Raw genomic sequence first — 9,474 nt, 5'->3', positions numbered from 1 at the left:
TTGACCTAGCTTGTCCGCCACTGATGGACATTTGTGTTTTTGGTTCCGGTCCTTTGCGGGTTAGAAACGGTTCCACGATGAAGATCTTTGATCACATTTCATTTCCCACCTGGTGGGCTTGTCAGAGTGCTGCAAAACCTCTCTGCCTTTGTCAGGAAGGAGATGACAGAATCATCTGGGTTGACTTTTTGACCCTCCATTAAAGACAAAATATCTCTTATAAATTGCCTTCTGCACGAATCAAAGCGTAGGTGACGGCAGGTGCGTTCTCTTCCTCCCCTAGCACTGCCGTGGCTCCCCCCTCGCCCCCCAGCCTGGGGCTCCTGTTAGTCCTCACACTGCATCTGGCGGAGTTAGGGAAGGATGCGTCTTCCTCAGGGTAGGGGCAGCTCCATCCCAGCGAGAGCCTTGGATTTGAAGCCCCCCTTACCCAGCTTGCTCTACACCGGGCTTTCTCAACCAGGCACTGTTGCCATGTCGGGCCACATAATTCTCTGTTGGGGGTGGTCTTGGTGGAGGGCTGTTCGCATTGAAGGGTGTTTAGCAGCATTCCTGGCTTCTACCCACTAGATCCATGTTGGCACCTCCCACAAGGATGTCTCCAGACATTGCCAAATGCCTGGGAAGGAGATACCAAATCACCCCTGGTTGAGAACCATTGCTCTAGACAGCTGTCCCCCTATCCGGCTGCTTTCCTCTCTCTTCCCACCTGGCTCTGGGATGCTCAGGCCATCTCTTGTTCTCACGGACCCTGGCTCTGTGTCTCTCCCCAGGCAGCTCAGGGCGCATCTCAGTGGGACAGCCAGGGCAACCTATCGCAGTCCTGCCCAAACTGAAGGTGCCAGAGGAAACTCCTGTGGCTCAGTCAGGTGGATGATGAGTGGGGCCTGGCATGGATTGGGTTCTCCGTGGCGTTCACTTGGGGCTCCCCATGGCCTTGGGCTTCCTTGTCAGCTTGACTCACCAGAACAGAGAACCAGCCAGAGACTTAAACAGTGAACTGGCCATTTCTTGGTCACCCCCCAAAAGAGTCTAAACTCTTTTTCCTGCTCCCCTGAGTCATGCAGCTCAGCTAGCCAGATTTCTCACCCTCTTTCTTCTTTCTCTCTGTGCTGAGTCTCCTGCGATGGCCTTATGCCAAGTGCCCAGCATACTGTCTGGCACACAGCAGGGGCCCAGTCAGTTCTGGCTCTCTGCCATGGCCTCAGTGGTCCCTTCATGCTCTGGGCAGAGAGGCATGCCCTCCTCACCTGTCCAGTCCTCCCCCATCCATCCCAAAGGACCAACATCTGGCTTCTCCTCCCTCCTCTGGCCACATTTACTGCTCATCTGACCTCATTCTTCTGAGCTGGCTGGCTGGACACATGGCACTTAATTCAGCCTGGTTGTGCTACATATGTCCCCCTGTGGGTCAGTATGCTCCTGTCCTTCTGGGTCTCCTCCCTGGAGGGCTCTTCAAAGTGTGGCCCCTGCTGGCGGTGTTGTTCCAGCAGCTGGGCGCTGGTTGTGAGGGTAGGCTTTAGAGGCAGAGTGCTTGGTTTGAAGCTGAATGAATGTGTCACTGTCTAGCTGAGTGATCTTGGATAAGTGGCTTATCCCTTCTGTGCCTCAGCTCCCCCATCTGTAAAATGCGGACACCCTGATTACCTATCTCTTAGGGAGGTAAGAAGCAAAGGAGACAATGCATAAACAGGAGCATGACACAGAGTATGCTCCAGGCACATTGCTGTTTGATCCAGGGGAGCCTTATGAATAAGGGGAAAGGCAAGGGAGAGAGGGTGCTGGCCTGTGCCCCTTTCTGGGGCCTTAAGGTCAATCCAAGGAATCGAGGTGAAAGTGCTCTGTGTCCCGGAATCATTGGGTATCATCATGGTTATCCTTCTCAGCCCTCTCCATCCTGCTTGATGTAATCCATTATTCAGTTAGTGGAGTTTCTTTTTGTCTGGGGTGCGATCACTTGGGATGTGTAAGGCAAAGAGAGTAAGGGAGAAGGGTGTATAAAGAAGAGAGGAGGGTCTCGGTGGAGTTGGCAATCAGCGAGGGCTTCCTGGAGGAAGTGAGGCTCCAGCTGGATCTTAACAACTGCCGGGATCTGAGAATTGAGGAGGAGTAGAAAGGAAGGCCAAGGGAGGAGGGGGCGGGGCACAACGGAGTGCTGAGGAAGGCTCTGTGAATGACCGAAAGGGAGAGAGGTGTAAGCACTCCACAACATCCTCACTGGGCTTGCTCCATTCCTCAGCCTTAGAGAAGAGCCTCGGAGACCCAGGAGCAATCACAAAGAGCCACCCAGAGCACGGAGAGGAGGAAGCAGGCCAGTGGGGAGCCAGCCCGGGGCTGTGTGTCTGTCGTGCCACTGGTCAGCCCAGGGAGCACTCCTGGGGTGCAGGGAGGGAGGACAGGAGAGAGCCAAGGGCCCCCAGGGTGAGTCCTGGGGAGAGGAGAGCTCAGAGGAGCTAGGCAGGAGATGTGTGTTCCCCTCTTGAGTGGATCAGTCTGCTCCAGGGGATAATTTACAGTGAGGGAGGGAGCCGTCTCCGCGAGAGGATTCGATTGCCCACGAGCCTTATGATCGCCTTGCGTGGTGGGCAGTATTGTCTCCGCGTCACCGAGAGGTCAAGCAGCTTGCCGGGTGTCCCCAGGTGCTCGGGGCGAAGGGGGTGGAACAGAAGGCCCTGGAGCAGACCCTGAGTCTCCGTCCGCCCCCGATGCTGCTCCCTGCAAGGTGCTGGGGCGCAGTGGGCCTCCAGCCCCATCCCACCCGGTGCAGGTCTCCCCCACCCAGAGACTCGAGTCTCCTGGCGGGGGACAGGCGGCCACATACTCCTCCCTCGTGCTTATAAAGAAAACCTTCCTCATCTGACATCACACCCCCTGCTTCTCTTCTAAAGGGCTCGTTTTATTTTGGTGACTTGTAAAAAAAATCTTCCCTTTTCCTGTGTTCAAATATGTCTCTGGAGTTATTTTACGGAGAACGACCCTGCTCCAGTCCCTGAGCTGTCACGGTGCCATCTGCGAGGTTAATGTCTGAAGGGATGAGAGTGGCCCAGCCAGGCTGCCTTTCCATGTCGGCTGTGTTCAGGAGTGAGAGGGGTTGTCAAGAGGCCATGGGGCTGAGGGGCGCCGGGTCTCCTGGGGATGGTCTTCTTTGATGCGTTCATGAATATGCAGAAGTGCAAGTGACACACCGTGTCTGCAGGCCACAGAATCCTACACCCACTTTGTGGGGTTAGCCTGGGGATTTATTTCTGTCCAGAAATGGCTCTGCTCAGTGCCACCTTTCATTGACACATGACAATTGTTCCTACAGCTTGTGACACACGCTGCATGGGAAGCCTTCCCTTCCCTTCCCTTCCCTTCCCTTCCCTTCCCTTCCCTTCCCTTCCCTTCCCTTCCCTTCCCTTCCCTTCCCTTCCCTCTCTTTTTGCTTTCCTAGCTGTTTTATTATGGACAATTTTAAACGCACATAAACATAAAGAGAATTGTATATGGAACTCCTGTGGATTCACCACCATAATTCAACAATTATTAACCCACGGCTGATCTTATTTCATCTATATTCCCACCTGCCCCCCCCCCCCATTTCTAAATTATTTTGAAGCAAAGACCACCTATGTCCGTATCATTTCATCCGGAAACATTTCAAGAAGTATGTCTAAAGGACAGACTCATTAAAAACAATAACACAGGGGCACCTGGGTGGCTCAGGGGTTGAGCTTCTGCCTTTGGCTCAGGGCATGGTCCTGGGGTCCTGGGATCGAGTCCCACATCCAGCTCCCTGCAGAGAGCCTGCTTCTCCCTCTGCCTATGTCTCTGCCTCTCTGTCTCATGAATGAATAAATAAAATCTTAAAAAAATAACACAACACTATTACCACAACTAAAAACCAATAATACAATTCCTTAATGTTATCAAATATCCAGAAAGTGTTCACTTATCTCATTTTTTTTAGTTTGTTTGAATAAGGATCCAAATGAGTTTCATATGTTGCCATCGGTTGATACATATCTTTTATCTTATGATCTACCTTTTCATTTAAAAATATAAATATCAGGGTGCCTGGGTGGCTAAGTTGGTTGAGCATCCAACTAGATAGATCTCAGCACAGGTCTTGATCTCAGGGTCAAGAGTTCAAGCCCCACATTGGGGCTCCACGATGGGTGTGGAGCCTACTTTAAAAAAATTTTAAATGTAAATATAAATATATCATTCAGTCATACTTTCCCTTCTTAGATACATAATGGCATGCTATATGCTATTTTTTAAGATTATATTTATTTATTTTTTTATTTGAGAAAGACAGAGACAGAAAAAGAGAACAGGGGAGGAGCAGAGGGAGAGGGACAAGCAGACCCCCACTGAGCACAGAGCCTGACACAGGGCTTAATCCCAGGACCCTGAGATCATGACCTGAGTTGAAAACAAGAGTAGGACACTTAACTGACTGAGCCACCCAGGTACCCCTATCCTTGTCTCTTGTTTTTTTTTTTTTTTTTTTTTTTTTAAGATTTTATGTATTAGATAGAGAGAAACCACAGGAAAGGGGAGCAGCAAGCAGAGGGAGAGGGAGAGGCAGAGGACCCCCCACTGAGCAGGAAGCCCAATGCAAGACTCCATCCCTGGATCCCTGGGATCATGACCTGAGCCAAAGGCAGATGCTTAACCAACTGAGCCACCCAGGCGCCCCTAAACTTAAAATCACTCGCAGTAGTTCAGGAGCTCCTCCTTCCCTCCCATGGCATCGCGCTCCACTTGGCTGTGCCATAGCTTACTGAAGCCATCCCCTCCTGCTCAGGGTTGTTTCCAGTCTTTTGCTGTAACAAATAGCGCTGCAAGGAACAGGTTAAGCCTTTTCATATTTTTATGAGTGTCTCTCTGGGCTAGATTCCTAGAGGTGGGATTGCTCTGTCAAAAGATGAATACTTGAAGTACTCTCGCTCGGTGTTAGCAGATTTCCTCCCTAGGATCGCACCGTGTCACCAGCACGGACCCCTGATAGTGTCTGTTTCCTCACTAGCAGGCTGTGCTTTCAAAAGCTTGGATTTTTGCTGGTTGAAAAAGGGTATCTCAGAGCAGTCTTGAGGAACTCGAGAAGTTGAGACTTAAACAGGACATTGATTTTGTGTTTTTACTTTGGATGATAACTCTATGTTTCTGGCCAGTATTAAATTTGAAAAAAATATGAACTATATATATTTACAACTTTTCCCATTTCCCCGCCTTTTAAGGAAGTTGGTTTTCAGTGCTTTACCCTGGGCCTTCTTATGGAGCTAATTAGAGGTGCTGGGTGAAGGCGAGGGCTGGAGGCGGCCCCCACAGGCTGACTTAGTGGACTGAGAAGGAGCAGGCTGCTGGCCTTGGAAGAAGATGGGAGATGGAAGAGGGTGGGGGGCAGGCGGGGTGGTGAGGAGAGGGAGTCCTTGCAGAGTTGAGGGCTTTCAGAAGTCATCGTTATGACCATATACGTGCTTAGTGCTGATTATAGAACCCTGGGCAAGATATGACTCCACTGGGTCTTGGTTTTCAGAAGAAAATGAACTTTAGAGAGATTTTGTGATTTGCTTGCAGTCCCATGGGTGGAGTGGCAGGGCAGGGAGCTGAATTCGTGTCTGCCTCTGTCTGACCTGAAGCCCAAGGTTAAGACCAGCTACTGTCCCCCGAATGAGGCAAAGATCTATGGGAGCTTTGGGGTGCTGGATCTGATAGATAAGCCCGCAGAAGAAAATCCCAGAGAGAAAATACGTCTCCTAAGTCATCATCAATATGGAAGCAGAACTTGAATCCCCATGTGAGATGAAAGCACAGGGCATATATTCTAAGCAGAAAAATCTATAAACAGTTAAAGATTAATGCACCCTAGTGAGGCTCCGGCCAGATTTAAAAAGAACAAATCTTGCTGGACCAATGTTTTTGTGTTCTTGGGGCAGAATTATACAATGAAGGATGGAAGGGAGGCAGCTGGTCAAACACACACTGATTTCCAGGAAGCCCGTGACCCGGCCCTCGGAGGACCGCCCAGAGAGTGAATCCGGAGCAGGGCTGCGCTGACCTGTGGCAAGGGGGAGGTGGCCTCAGAGGGAAGGATGGCAGGGGTGGGGTGGGCCAAGCTCTCCCATCAGTTCAGGGCTGGCCTCAAGGCCTCAGTCTAGGACCTGTCTCCTTAGAAGCACTGGAGGGTGAATACGCTTTTTAGGCAGCTGGTGGCAGGTTTCTGTTTCCAAAAAGGGAAGAAACAGGCCAGGAGCTCATTGGCTTAGGGACAAAAACCTCATTCCAAATTGCATTTTAATAATCTTTGTGAAGACCCTCCTCTCCGTGGGCTTCCTTTGTGGTGGCCCTGGGTTTTAGAGTCGGACTGCTTTTGAATTCCAGGCCCACCACTTCCTGGCTGTGTGATCTTGGGCAAGCCACTTGATGTCTCTGAGCCAGCGCCTTATAGTGCAGTTTTGAGGATTCAGGAACACACAGCCTCAATAAATTCTAGTTTCTTCTCTTCTTGTCATCTGAGGCCTTTGTCACCATCTGGCCTCAAAATCTTTTCCCAGTGCCATCTGTCCCCTGTCCCCTGCAGTCCAGTCATCCCATGTCGTCCTCCTGCCCTGGCACTAGCGGCTTCATCTCCCAAAGTCTCCCAGCCCACACTTATTCCCCAAGATCTCCTGGCCCAAGTATCCTCCCTTTTCCCTTCTCTTGGAGTCTAAGAACCATGGGTTCCCCCCGTCGTGTTGTTTCATCCACATTGCCTCGGGAGGACAGAGCTCTTTCTCGTGTGCACACAGTTGGCATGCCTGCTTCGGCTCCCCCAGCGAGCCTGTCTGTGCTCCACGGTCAGAGATGGTGTCTTAAGTTCCTTCCCTATTCCTCACCTGTTCATGGGCTGCACATCCAGGAGCGCGAACCCAGTGGGTCCTCACCAGAAGAACTGGGGCAAGTGTCAGAGCTGCATGTTTAGCAAACGCTTACTAAGCACCTGGCAGGTGCCCGGGACTGGGCTGGATGCTGAGGACACTGCCCTGAGCGAGGTACCGCCCGGAGGAGGGCAGGTGTAGGGGAGATGAGGGCACAGCAAGCAGAGGCTTGTACAGAGTGTGTCCTGGACACTCTGGCAGTTGAGCACAGGGACCGAGTTTAGAAGGGGGAGGGGGTAGAGATTTGCCCGACCCAGCTGGTAGAGGACACTCCCAAGAGGGAGTGACACTTGCAAAAGCAGGGAGGCGTAGGACAGGCTGGCATCTTCAGGGAAAGTGGGATGATCCAGTGTGGCAGGCGACAGCATGGCTGAGGGGGAGCCGTGGGGGTGGAGGGATGGCCTGGTCTGACACAGAGCAAGAAAATGTGGAGAAACAAGTAGGGCCAGGCTATGGGGAACCTTAGCTGCTATGTAGACTCTACCCTGTAGGAAATGGGGAGCCACTGATGAGTTGGTACTGGAATGCCATCACAGAGGAGTAAAGGGGACATGGGCGGTCATGGTAATAGGCCCGGGAGGGAGCCTTTGTGTGAGCCCACCTGCCTACCCCCAGCCTGGAGGTGCAGAGTGTGTGGGGCGGGTGCAGCGGGCAGAGTGACTTGTTCTACCTGCCAGGACATTGCAAGAGCTGGATGGTGGCAAGCACAGTTGTCCTGGTGCCGTGCTACTGTGCTCCTGGGCCCAAGGTATAAGACTAGGACGTGAAAACCATCTGCCCACCCATCCATAAATCCACCATCGGTCCAAAGAACCTGCTTTTCACCGCCCATTGAACATACCAGGAACGATGTTCGCTTGCACATTGTTGTGTCTCTCTATGGTGAGCGAGTTCCTAAAATTCATTATCACACATTATCTATAGAAATAAAGAGATGGATATTGCTTCGGTTTGTATAAAAAGTAGTGAAGGTGACTCCCTGCAAAGGAATAAGGAAATGAGAATTTCAGCAGCTCTAGGAGTCTTCTTAAAAAAAAAAAATCAATTTACTTAAAAAAAAAATCTAACATCTACTGTCTGGTAACATCGATAAGAATACAAAGTACACGTAGCATGTGACCCAGCAATACCACTCCTGGGAACCTATCCCACAAAAGCACTGGTTTGTAAGGGCTTATGGATAAGGGTATTTCTTGCAAGACTGTTTGTAATAGAAAAAACTGGGGGAAAAACTTTAGATAAGAACTTCGTAGGGATGCCAGGGTGGCTCAGTGGTTGAGTGTCTGCCTTTGGCTCAGGTCATGATCCTGGAGTCCTGGGATTGAGTTCTGCATCAGGCTCCCCGTGGGGAGCCTACCTATGTCTCTGTCTGTGTGTCTCTCATAAATAATTCAAATAAATAAAATCTTAAAAAAAAAAAAACTTCGTAAAGTGCAACTTTGAGTATCATGTTCCACATATTATTAAGTATATACATCTGTAAACATGCTTCAGAAACACTGATTGATACAAAATTCAACAGGTGTGTTTACCGGGCTTCTCAGAGTTATTAAGATGCTTATTAGGGTATTCTTTTCTGAAATATTTCCTGAGCCAGGAGTTGTGCTCCGGACAAAGAATAATGATTAAGACAAATTCTTGCTTTCAGGGAACTTCAAGTCACCACCAAACTCATCATTTCTAGAGTGATGAAATTCTCTTACGAGGAGGGCAGGGAGTTGGGGGTACAGGTACAGTGGACAAGTCTAATTTATTGGAAAAGGCGAGGTGAGGCAGGGAACTGAAGAAGAAATGGGAATGAGCCCAAAGGAGGGATGCAGAGAGAGAGCACGCATGGGTTGGGGCGCATAGGGAAAATGCTGACAGAAGGAGAGGCGTGGGTGTGGGACACTGAGCAAAGCGGGGCTGGAGCCACAGGAGTGAGCTGTGGGGCGTGGGAGCTTGGGGGGGTCAGCCACCCCAGGAGGAGTCAGGTCTCCACTCCAAGGGCAAGCAAAGGAAGCTCAGATGTTTTAAAAAACGCCTTTATTGAATATAATTTAAATACCTCAGAATTTACTCATTTGACGTGCATGGTTTGATGAGCTTTAGTAAATGTACAGAGTTGTGCAATCAGCACTGCAATCCAGTTTTAGAACATTCCTGTCACCACCACCCCCTCCCCACAACCAGTTCCCTGTGCCCACCTGCAATCATGCACTCCCACCTTCAGGCAACCGCTGGTCTGCTCCGTGCCTCTATCTATAGTTTTGCCTTTTCTAGAAATTTCATGTAAATGGAATCATACAGTATGTTGTTTTATTGTCTGGCGTCTTTCGCTGAGCGTGTTTCTGAGAGTCATCTGTTTTGTTGCGGTATCTATCACTGGTTCCTTCTCTGAGTTGCTGAATAATTTTCCATTGCATGGATACAGTACATTTGTTTATCCGTTTACCAGTTGAAAACACCTGAATTCTCCCAGTTTGGGGCTGTAATAAATAATGCCGCTATAAATATTCACACACAAGTGAGTGGACAGACACACGTTTGCATATCTTTTTGGACAGATTCTTAAGAATGGGATTTTCCT

General features: G+C 50.1%; 1 long non-coding RNA gene across 1 annotated transcript in view; it reads left to right on the top strand.

The window, feature by feature from the left end:
- LOC144293812 (uncharacterized) overlaps window positions 1-9,474 on the top strand; it is an 82,715-nt gene that overhangs the window by 4,894 nt on the left and 68,347 nt on the right. The gene's annotated exons all lie outside the window — the stretch shown is intronic.

Source organism: Canis aureus, chromosome 22 (genome assembly GCF_053574225.1).
Source record: "Canis aureus isolate CA01 chromosome 22, VMU_Caureus_v.1.0, whole genome shotgun sequence".
In the NCBI taxonomy this organism is placed as follows: Eukaryota; Metazoa; Chordata; class Mammalia; order Carnivora; family Canidae; genus Canis; species Canis aureus.
The sequence above is the reverse complement of the archived record's forward strand: the minus strand, read 5'-3'. Positions and strand labels throughout refer to the sequence as shown.